General features: G+C 43.1%; 1 long non-coding RNA gene across 1 annotated transcript in view; it reads left to right on the top strand.

The window, feature by feature from the left end:
* The first annotated feature begins 3,772 nt into the window (after nucleotides 1-3,772).
* The window catches only part of LOC118156388, a 10,591-nt gene continuing 2,260 nt past the window's right edge, over nucleotides 3,773-12,103 (top strand). The window contains exons 1-2 of the long non-coding RNA XR_004746245.1: nucleotides 3,773-3,836; nucleotides 11,520-11,751. This is a non-coding gene — a long non-coding RNA (uncharacterized LOC118156388). The remainder of the gene's footprint in view (nucleotides 3,837-11,519; nucleotides 11,752-12,103) is intronic.

The raw sequence follows: 12,103 nt of genomic DNA, 5'->3' as shown, positions 1-12,103 counted from the left end.
TCACCATTAAGTGGAGTATTTCCGTCTTACTCCTTGTACAAGTATGTCCAAAGCAGGGATGGATAAACTTTTTTATTATTTTTTTTTTTCACAGTTACGGTATTGTTAGCTTGGGAGGGACTGGAGACTCTAGTTTTTCCAAGGGGTGGAAGGTACTGAAGAAGGCACTTCTGCATGAGTTACTCTGCAGCTTGGCCCCTCCAGCCCTGCCTTGATGTTTGGCCATCTAGCATACATGCTAGTTTGTGTATGAGTATATTTTTCTTGTGGACCAACTAGTTCCTCCCACGAGGAAACCTAAAAGTGGCTGATGAAGACTTCACTCCAGGATCCGCTCCACACAGCAGCTATGTGGGCTATGCGAGCTTTCACCTCTCAACCCAAGAGTCTTTCAACATTCCAGGAGTCTTGTGCTCTCCACATCCCTTTGTGCATGACACAATTCTGCCTTCCTGAGATAAAATCATCGTACTTGTGGGTTGTTGTCAGGGCTCTCTCTCTCTAAGTATATCTGTCTTGGATTGGTACACTAAGCACAGCTAGCACTGCTACAGGAGCACAGAGGGGCGGGCTGGGGCTGAAGAGGTCGAAGGCATCCCAGATGCCCTCCAGACTCCACTGTTCTAGCAGCTCCCACCAGAAATCCAAGGGACCCTTAGATTTATGTTATCCTAGTGAAGGGCTTCTGGCATCATCTGCCCAGAAGCTACAGGTGCAGGTGGGGCGGGAGCAATCTGCAGGTAATCTTTGCCAGGGTGTAATGGTCCATTTTCTGATATGCACTATTGTCCTGTGCAGGGTGCAGCAGTGTTGAGGAGCTGGGACTGTACGGGCAAGTGGAATGAATATGAAGGGCTCTGGGACTGGGAGGGACCAAGACAAGTTTTATTTTAAGTTCTGCTGCCGTCAGTCTGCTCCAGGGGTTCTGGTCATGAAGAGTGTGGGCATGAATCATTCCCCACCAGGTGATCAGAGGCCACAGCCTCCCTTCGTGGTTCTTTAAAGCTCTATATATGTACCCTAAATGTCTCTGTAAGCGTTAGAACCATAGTGTCAGGCACAACTATTACTCACAACTTGTTATTTGAGAGGGTAAGTTATTTTGAATTTGATTTTCCAATAAAATCCTCTAAATCTGTGCTTTTTGTTCTTTTTTATTTTTTATCTTTATTATTATTATTATTTGTTTCTGTCAGTTAGACATCCAAATGACAGTGCTGCCCAGGGAGAAACTCATGACTAAGTCTTCCTGGAATTCACAAAATTTACATCCTCCTACTCATTCCACTTTGCAGCTGTTTGTCACACACATTTTCGTAGCATCCAGAATAAAAGGTATGTGGAAAGCAGGAAGAGAGACTGGTTAACAAATCACCTCCCTTCACCTACTGCTGAGCATTTCTTCAGAAAGGACCAAGAAAAAGCATTCTTAGAGCCCGAGGACCCCTGAGTCCAGTCTCAGCACTCATCACGATCAAAAACCTGTAGCTGATTAGGTTAGCTGCTGCCCAAATACAGTCATCCTTGGATGCTCTGAAAGAAGGACTTTTCCATCAAAATCTTGGATTGTCCCCCTGCAAGACAGGAATGACACCTCTTCTCCACACTAGTTATTTGAAAGAAGAGTTTAGTCTACTAAGCTCCAGACAGCATTTATGAGACAATAAATCATCAATTTCCCTTAAAAAAAATAAAATAAAAAAAAACCTTCCTGCCAACTCAATATAGATCAACATCAGATCAGTACTGTAAAATCATCCCTCTAAATTCATGTTTCTGTATTAAATATGGATCCCAACAATTTCCATTTTGTAACAAAAAATCCACACCAAGATTGTTGTAGATGGCATCTTTTTGATTTATCATGGTCTGAACTGACCATGGGGAGGAAGAAAATTTGGCAGCTGGAGTGGGACGTGGGGGAGGGAGGCAATATTTTGTAGCATCATTATAGACAAGTAAAGGGAGAGGAGAGGCAGGGGGTATCTTTAAAAGACCCTGCAGATTTTCTGTACTATAAACACTGGAAATGCCATTCTGACCTGGTTTAGCTGGAACTCAAGAGGAAGTCCCAGGAATGTTTAGTGGTTTGAGTAGAATTGAATGAAGGCTGTGAATCTTTTGATGAAAGCTGATAAATAATAATTGATCTTACATGCGAATTAAAACAACAACAACAATTAATAAAGAACTTTGAACAAGCCGTGTGAAATCCTGTCACTCTCACCTCATACAGAGCTTTTCTGCCCTTCGTAACCTCATCATTTCATTAACTCTTCACTCGGTCTGGTCTTCCTAGTCTTCAGAGATTTATAGCCTGCCTTTTTGGTGAGGAGGAAATATGAACATGAGCCAGCAGTGTGCCCAGGTGGCCAAGAAGGCCAACGGCATCCTGGCTTGTATCAGGAGTAGTGTAGCCAGCAGGACCAGGAGGTGAGGTGATCATCCCCCTGTACTCTGCTCTGGTGAGGCCACACCTCGAGTACTGTGTTCAGCTTTGGGCCCCTCACTACAAGAAGGACATCGAGGCCCTGGAGCATGTCCAGAGAAGGGCTACGAAGCTGGTGAAGGGCCTGGAACCCAAGTCCTATAGGGAGCGGCTGAGGGCACTGGGGTTGTTTAGTCTGGGGAAGAGGAGGCTCAGGGGAGACCTCATTGCTCTCTACAGCTACCTGAAGGGAAGGTGTGGGGAGCTGGGGGTTGGCCTCTTCTCACAGGTAACTAGTGCTAGGACTAGAGGGAAAGACCTCAAGCTGTGCCAGGGAAGGTTCAGTTTGGAAATGAGGCGACCTTTCTTCTCAGAAAGAGCAGTCAGGCACTGGAACGGGTTGACCAGGGAGGTGGTGGCATCACCGTCCTCTGGGGGTGTTCAAGGAAAGGTTGGACATGGTGCTTAGGGACGTGGCTTAGTGGGTGAAACTGGTGGTGGTAGGGGGATGTTTTTTCCAACCTTTATGATTCTATGATTCTATGAATTCCTAGGAGAAGAGACAGACTTTTTTTATTACTTGGTGCAGAGGCTCACCCAGTCATTGGGATCCTGCTCTAGAAGCAGAACCTGTAGCTACCAGTGGAAGGTGAATCAACTACCGTGATGAGCGCCACTGCCACATCTGTGGTGCTGCAAGTGCTCACAGCAGTTGGTTTCATGGTGAAAACTGCCCCTCGCCATTTAAGTTTCTGTAACTCCATATGTGCAGAAGGGTCACCTCTTACCAGACTACTAAAAACTGTCTTTCATTCTTACTTGGTATCTGCACATCTGAACAGCTGTTCCACAGCCCTCACAGGGAGGGCTTGCAAGTGGGGGCTTCATAAAAATGCCACTGTGATCTTAAGCAGAGGAAATTTTGTTGTTCTTACTCCCACTCCTTTGCACTGTGCAAAGTCACGCCTGTTGACATGAGAGGCAAAAGTAAATGACATACTTGGCAATTATTCCTCTGTTTAGTTTTGCTGTTGTTGGAAATCCTCTTCTAGTAGTACATTGTTACTCTTAATAATGTTTGGTGCCACATCTGATATGGACCCATGGTATGATTGTGTAATTTATCTTCTATTTTAGACAATGACATTAATATTTCTTCTTTTCATGGCAACAGGACATGTCAGCTCACATTTACAAGTGATTAAATGATTTCTTACTTTAGTCTTGAAAACCTCTTTTAAGTGAATTGAGAGGTTTTGCTGGGATGTTAACTTTCTAGCTAATCTTGTGTTCAAAATCAGATATGTCGTTTTAATATCAAACATCATTCATCTCCTTCTTTTCCGGGTAAAGTCCTCTCTGAATATCTTTGGTCTCTACAGTGAAAAAGTTTTGAGTGAATAAAACTGTAAGTATCTGAGATGGGTCAAATTCTCAGCCCTTCAATGGTTAAATAAAGGTAATTCTTCAGTAGTGCTGACTTCATCCCTTTGGGGTTTTTCCATCTCCTCAGACATGTGGTACTCTCTGTCTCTCCTTTTTCTGATGCAATGCAGCCTACATTATTGAAACACTCCATTGCTGATTTACTAATTAGCCTTTATTACCAGAATTGGTCTGACCTTATCTACCTTCAGTACTGTTCTTCCTGGCTCTGTTCCTCCAGAGCATTCTCATCTATTCCCATGTACAATGAACATTCAGGAGCTTGTTTGGTTTATGAGTCAGAAGATAAGCCAGTCTCCCAGTCTGCAGCTGTAGCTGTAAGGCTCCTGAGGTTTAGCTGTAATCTCCAATATTCTTTACAGTAATTGTTATTTTCTTTACAGGGTAGATTGAGGGATCAATATTTAAAAGTAGTAGAGATATTACAATTTGTCTGGCATTTGTAATCCAGACTATTGGTTGTTGAGAGCAAATTTTACAGCCATAGAAGTGCATGTCCTAAATATCCTAACAGTTTTTCCCACTACTAAGCAGAAGGTGAACGTCCAGAGTCTCCAGTAAGTGGCGAACAGTCTCAGGAGGCAGAGGAAGGTTTGTTCCACCAAATAAGAAGAGTACTTCTTGCTCTGACAAGGACACTGGAGTTAGTGGGTAGATGTTGTCCCACCTTCTCCTTCCTGAGCAGCTGATACAACAGTGCCGTGACATAAATAATAACATTAACTTAAACCAAACACTAACCAACCCAGGAAACCTCTCTGCTGGAGTAGGCGACCAGGCACTGCAGTCTCCCACAGACGTGCTTATCTGCTGACCAGCATTAGGTGGTGTGTAGGAAGCCTGCCCCGGGGGGCTGATTCACCAGCAACCAGCAAGATTACACCAGATTACAGTCTTGCTTAGCTGAAGGGCTAGGGCTTCTGGGAGACGCTGTGGTGTTCAGCGCAGCAACAAAATGTGTGCTCTCACAATTATGTGCAGAACTCATGGCAGATTGATGGCATTTGGGGTTTCATCCTTTGAGAGGATCTGCTGTGTTGTATTCCTTAGGGCCTGGCTGATTTCTTTGGATCCCAGAGTCTTCTGCCTCCAATGGAGCAACAGCACCCGGCACCAGTTCAGGATTTAAGCACTGGTAATTATAAGCTGCTGAATACGGATTCATGTCCCACTTCTCAGGAATGTGACACTGCACACTCTTGGCATCCAGGCATCCTCTTGGCATCCTCCTTAATGTTTTGCTACCCAGATAAAATGTATAAGAAATTCCCTGCATTACATGAACATGCCTACCTCACACTAACCATAATATGATCTTTCATAGATATTTGGGAAATAATTTCTTTAAAATACATTTTTAGCCTGGAAATTGAATGACTTCCACAAAATGGGAAGCACTTCTTATGGAAGGCTCTGCCTCTTGCTCCCTTTCTTATCAGATGGATACACTTCATACTGTTTTGTTGTTACGCTTAGCATATTTTTAGGTGCACAGCACTTCTAGGAGAACACTGTGGATAAGACTGTTGTGTAATGTTGTCTCCTGTGTTTGTGATATAGACTGTACAGACTTATACAGGAGTATGCAGCAGGCAAAGGGGCAAAACAGTTTTCATGTTAGGCATTGTTAAATTATTGATAGCATAAAACTGCCTGTTCATAAGTATGTTGGAGCATTTTGTACTGTTTGCAATAAGACCTGTAATTTTGCCCTTAGATTTTGTCCTAAGAGAAGATGGTGCAGTCATTACTCATTCCCTTTATAAAGCTATAGCAATTTGGCACTTAGTCCCTCAGTTGAGGGAGGAGAAGGGGACTCTGGTCTTTATTCAGGCATAGCCATTTTTCAAGAAAATAGAGCTGACAATGACAGAAGACTTCCCAATAGAGTAAACAAATCAGAGATTGAGAAAAACAACAACAACAACAAAACAAAACAAAACCCACCAGAATTCTCCCAAAACTGCAAGCAATCCTCCTCAAACAAAGAAAGCAGTTCTTGTGGTAGTGACCAATTTCCTGTTCCCAAGCAGATGCTCTTGAAAAGGGTGGAATTCACCAATTCTTTTGGTAAAATTATTTTCTTTTGATTGTAGTGGTACAACTAGACAATTGCCAGAAGATGACTGAAAAAAAAAAATAGAAAACTAAGAACCAGCTATTATATTAGTGTGGTTGGAAGGGCTGACAGACAGAGCAAAAATGGGGTAAGGAAAACCTCTGCTGCCAGAAAATGTGGTGTCATAAATACGTGGAGCCTACTGATATACAGAGGGGACAAACTACAGAGAAAACACCCTGAATGTCATGATGAAAAAATATATACAAACAAAGAAACTGAAGGAACAAATTTACAAAAACAAGCAGGCATCCAAGAGGTGGGTTATTGCACATACATTATCTCTGTGTGGCACAAAATGGCAAAGGAAACCACCAACCACAAAACACACAAATGAAAACAAAATGTCATAGAATGGCTCAGGTTGGAAAGGATCTTAAAGATCATCTAAATCCACCCCCCCTTGCCTTAGGCAGGGCGCCACCCACTAGATCAGGTTGGCCAAAGCCTCATCCAGCCTGGCCTTGAACACCTGCACAGATGGGGCATCCACAGCTTCTCTGGGCAGCTTGTGCCAGTGCCTCACTTCCCTTACAGTGAAGAATTTCCTCCCAGTGCCTAGTCTAAATCTATCTTTTAGTTTAAGACTATTCCCCCTTGTCCTATCATTATCTACCCCAGTAAAGAGACCTTCTCCATTTCTTTTATAAGACCCCTTATGTACTGAAAGGTTGCAATGAGGTCTCCCCAGAGCCTTCTCCTACCCAGGCTGAACAGCCCCAGTTCTCAGCCTTTCTTTGTAGGAGAGGTGCTCCAGTCCTCTGATCATCTTTGTAGCCCTCCTCTGGACTCACCCTAACAGGTCCACATCTTTCTTGTGTTGGGGACCCCAGATCTGGACTCCAAGTGGGGCCTCACAAGGGCAGAGCAGAGGGGCACAATCCACTCCCTGCACCTGCTGGCCACCCCTCTGTTGATGTAGCCCAGGATTCAGTTGGTCTTCTGGGCTGCAAGCACACACTGCTGGCTCATGTTATTTGTCCACCAGAACCCCCAAGTCCTTCTCCACAGGGCTGCTCTCATTGAGTTCTTCTCCCAGGTTGTGTTCACATCTGGGATAGCCCCAGCCCAGGTGCGGCACCTAATACCTGGACTTGTTGAACCTCATTATGTTCAAGTGGGCCCAATTCTCCAGCCTGTCCAGGTCCCTTTGGATGGCACCCATTCCTTCTGGTGTATCAACCTCACCACTCAGCTTGGTGTCATCTGAAAACTTGATGACAGTGCACTCAATCCCACTGTCTGTGTCATTGATGAAGATATTGAAAAGCACTGGTCCCAAGATAGATCCCTGAGGGACACCAGTCATCACCAGTCTCCACCTGGACAGGGAGCCATTGACCACCACATTCTGGGTGGGACCATTGAGCCAATTCCTTATCCACTGGATGGTCTACCCTTCAAATTCATATCTTTCCAATTTACAGTTTAGGATGTCATGTGGAACCATGCCAAAGGCCTTACAGATGTAAGTAGATTACATGAGTCGGTATTCCCTTGTTGACTGATGCAGTTACTCCATCATAGAAGGCCACCGGTCTGGTCAGGCATGATTTACCCTTGGTTGTCTCAGATTACCTCCTTGTCCTGCGTGTGCCTGAACATTGCTTCCAGGAGGATTCGTTCCATGATCTTGCCTGGCACAGAGGTGAGGCTCACCAGTCTGTAGTTTTTCGGGTCTTTCTTTCTATCCTTTTTAAAAATGGGAGTGATGTTTCCCTTTTTCCAGTCACTGAGAACTCTGCCTGACTGATATTTCAAATATGGTGGAGAGGGGCTTGGTGAGTACATCAGCCTAGTCTCTCAGGACCCTGGGATGCACATCATCAGGCCCCATAGACCTGTAGTTGTGAAGTTGTGTCAGGAGGTCCCGTACTTGCTCTTTGTTTAGAGTGGGAGGGACTCTGGTCCCCCAGCCCCAATGGTTCAAGGACTTGTGAGATGTGGGAAGCCTGACCACTTGTGAAGACTGAGGCAAAGAAGTTAAGTACCTCTTCTTTGTCAATGAGCTCAATGTCCATAAAATGTCCATAAAGCTTGATGGAGTACCAGGTGCAAGAGAAAGGCAAAAGTCATGAATAAGCTTGAAGCCAAAACCAAGAGCCAGACAGACACTGGAACATGGTTCAGTGTGATACGCTACAAAGGCAGCCAGAGTCTTTTTCAAGGAAAGAAAGTGAAATTGCAGCAAAACAAATCAAATCAAAATTATATGATGGGATGTTCACAAAACCAGAAACCAGGTGTAATTGAAGGGGAAGAGACAGGCTGAGATTTCAGGTATAGAACAAGAAAAACAAAGCTTCTGCTTTTATGAAAATATATGACCCTAACAACCCCTGAAACCAAAAGAAATGCTTCTCTCGTAGACAATTGGCAAACTGAAGCTGTAGCAGGAGGAACTAAATCTTCTGTTCCATCAAGGCAGCAGGAAGGCTAGTAAATTACCATGATGTTGTTTTTTTTTGATGGACTGGGATGTCTTCCAGACTTGTTACATGTGATAACAGATAAAACAGTTTGGCTGTTGTAGAATCTGACTCCCAGAAAATCAATTCCATTACAAGAGCAAAATAACTAACAATGGGAGCCACAAAGAGAATGGAAAAGGAGATAGTGTTGTCACAGAAGCCAAGAGTTGGACAAGTAGCATGGTACTCACTGAGAAACCAGACAAGTTATTTGCAAGAGACCCACTTGCTTCAAACAAAGCAATAAAAAGAACTCAGCATCAAAGGCCTGCAAAAGGAGAAATATAAACTGACATGACATCAGCAAAATATGTTGTCAACCAGAGCCAAGAGTGGATATTAATAAATGTCATTGGAGCTACTTCACCATATTTGGGATGTCATCAGGTTGATAGGAATGGCAAAGAATGACATTTGGGGTAAAAGCTGAGGGCAAGACTTTCAGTGTTACCAAAAAGATGCACAAACAAGATTCTTAAGAAGTTGCTTCACAGCGGATGATGTTTTGGCAGCACAGATACAATGATAGATTGGTGAAGGCTGCTGTGAAGCATGGCAGAAGTCCCCACAGTCTGATGGGAGCACCCTGGGAAGCAGAAATGCAGCTAGGAGTGGCGTTGCATGCAGAAGCCCTCGATCATGCAAGGCCTGTGACCCGATCTGTAATGAAACAGATACCTACACTGAAGAGATTCAGTTGGTTTAGAGATTATCAGCACTTGTCAACTAATTACACTTCTCTCCTCTACCCTCCCAAAATTTTCTGTATGAGTAATCTTTTATGATTACTGTTATACAAATGTGGCATATGGCTACCTCAACATGATGTAGCCATCTCATACCTCAGATGCAGCCTACCCATCTCAAAATACTGGGATGTGTACAGAAAGATGTGATGGAGGCTGCAGAAGTGACAGTAAGTGGCTTCTGTATTGAAAGTCAAACTGGAACAGGGTCTTGCACAACTGTGTACGTGTGGAAATTACATGACAAGTACATCCAACTTGTCCAACCATGGGAAGGAGGTAACCGTGAATGACTAGATAACTTTTTAAAAAGTTGTTACTATCAGCATCTGAAAGATTTCAACACATGCTATTGATACTGCAAAGCTGATATTTAAACATATGCATGAGTAGACTGAGATGTACCTAGCTGGCTTCTTTTCTGAAAGAACATTGTAACACAAAGCATGGCAGCTCACCAAAAATATGACATCATCAAATTGAAAGAAACATAGGCAGCTGAATGACACAGAAGACATCAATCAAGGTAGTTATGAGGCAACTTCAAGACAGAGGTTAGAAGGAGTCTGAGAACAAGTCCTATAAAACAGCTAATTGCAAGTGCTCCTGTCAGTCATTCTGCTGGGAGGGCGAATGCTCAGAATGAGGCATGATCTGTTTCTGAGGATGGGTGAGATGGGAAGAGTGGACCATGACAACATATGTAAAAGCAGTCATATCACAGCAAAGGTTTTCTCAAGGACACATCTGATGCACTCTGGAATAAAAGCTGGGAAAGCAGAGATGCCACAGCTAGCTTAACCATAAGACCTTGTGATCACTTCTGATGTATGTGGGAAAATTATAAGGCAATTAAAATAAATCCCTTCCCTAGCAGACCTGGGAGCACTGTGGGGATGGAATTTTTCATTGCAGCCATCCATTGTGTGTCCAATAAATACTGCTATGCTCAGACTCTTGGGGACCAGAGACACAGGCAATGCAATCGCAGTGACTGTCCTGAACAACACAAGGAAGATTCAGCTGGCTGAAGTCTCATGGTGTGGTTTCACAGGGGAAATCCAGGCTACGCAAAACTCCTTACAGATTACCTGTGTCTGAGAATTCGATTGCATCCGATAACCACAAGTGGAAGAGGGCTAGAAATGTTTTTTCATGTCTAAAAAACACTTGTGATTATCTGGGCACAACTTGCCACTTGCCCAGCAAATTTCACTGAAAGCTCACAAGCTGTCAAATGAAAAGCAGTTATAGTTATTGATTCATTTAAAGTGAAAAAAAAAGTAAAAAAATCAAAGATTCCTCCAAACAAGTGGAAAACTCTTTTTGAAAGAGTGTGAAACTCAGTGCTGCAAATTCCATCGCTGCTCCAGCCACTGGGATGTGCACAAAGAACAGACAGAGAGGAAGGGACAAGCAGCGGAGACCATTTCTCCCACCAGCAAGAGAACAACATCCAGGAGTGGTCTGAATGGGAGCCTCCCCATCCCAGGGGGGAAACTTTGTCTAGGCTAGCCTATGGAGAGACCCCTTCCCTGGGCTTGTCCTGCTGCACCTCCAGGCAGAGCACCAGCAAGACACATCCAGAGGATGCTTGCCCTGTCTTCCCATTTTAGTTTGCTGAGGTCACTTAACTTTTCTCTTTTTTTTCCTTTCTTCCTCCCTATTTCTCTCTCTCTCTCTCTTTTTTTTTTTTTTTTTTTTTTTTCCTGAGGAGTGGTGGTGAGGGAACAATTACTTTTGCTAGTGATGGACAGCAGAAAATTAATGGGAACAGTGTCCATAGGGGAAGGCAGGCTGTAGGATAACCCCCCAGGCATTCCCCCATCCTTGACCGCTCCAGCTCAGTATCTTGACTTAGATGTCCATCTACCTATTTTTTTTTATGATTTTTTTTTTTTTTTCCAGGTACTTGTCCAGTATCCCCTTGAGCCCCTGTAAACCTTCACTAGTTACTGCCTTGGCACATTCTTGTTTTATGCTCAAACACCAAGTGCAACCTTAAGTTTTTGCTTGATTCCGCTGTGTGGAGAGTTGTAAAACAGCCTTTTCAGTAGAGAAAATCCTTGAAGTGGCTCAAGGCTCATGGTGTGTAGCTGCATTAATTTATAGAAAAGTCCTTGCTGAAGACAAGAAAAATAAAACACTCTAGATTTTTCATTTTATAAGATCGTTACACCTGCAGCTTCACTTCAGATTTAGATCCTCTCCCTACTAAGGAGAGTTTTAAAACTTTATACACTGAACAGAAAGTTATATTCAAGTATAATCAAATGGCATTAATAGTGTCCTTGTGATTTTTTTTTCAGTGCTCCTGGACACGCATCTCAATTTGATTTTTTCTGAGAAGTCCTGAACTATCTGATATGGAGGTGTCTGGTTACCATGTTGACCACCACTTGCCATCCATTGGCAGATGAAGCCCATCCCTAAATTCACCTAGGGCAAGGTCCTTTCCTTCTGTTGCTGCTCTTGAGGGGGATTTGGTGCCACCCTCAGAGAGAGCTAACATTAACGAGCCAGAAATGGCTGCCATCACAGGTGAGTGATATTGATTTGGGTTCATGACACAGAGATATTAATAACTAGACAGGGGCAGAACAACTTTTCTTTTTCTTTTCTTTCTTTCTTTCTTTCTTTCTTTCTTTCTTTCTTTCTTTCTTTCTTTCTTTCTTTCTTTCTTTCTTTCTTTCTTTTCTTTCTCTTTCTTTCTTTCTTTCTTTCTTTCTTTCTTTCTTTCTTTCTTTCTTTCTTTCTTTCTTTCTTTCTTTCTTTCTTTCTTTCTTTCTTTCTTTCTTTCTTTCTTTCTTTCTTTCTTTCTTTCTTTCTTTCTTTCTTTCTTTCTTTCTTTCTTTCTTTCTTTCTTTCTTTCTTTCTTTCTTTCTTTCTTTCT

Source organism: Oxyura jamaicensis, chromosome Z (assembly GCF_011077185.1).
Source record: "Oxyura jamaicensis isolate SHBP4307 breed ruddy duck chromosome Z, BPBGC_Ojam_1.0, whole genome shotgun sequence".
NCBI lineage: Eukaryota > Metazoa > Chordata > Aves > Anseriformes > Anatidae > Oxyura > Oxyura jamaicensis.
This window is presented reverse-complemented; position numbering and strand designations above follow the sequence as displayed.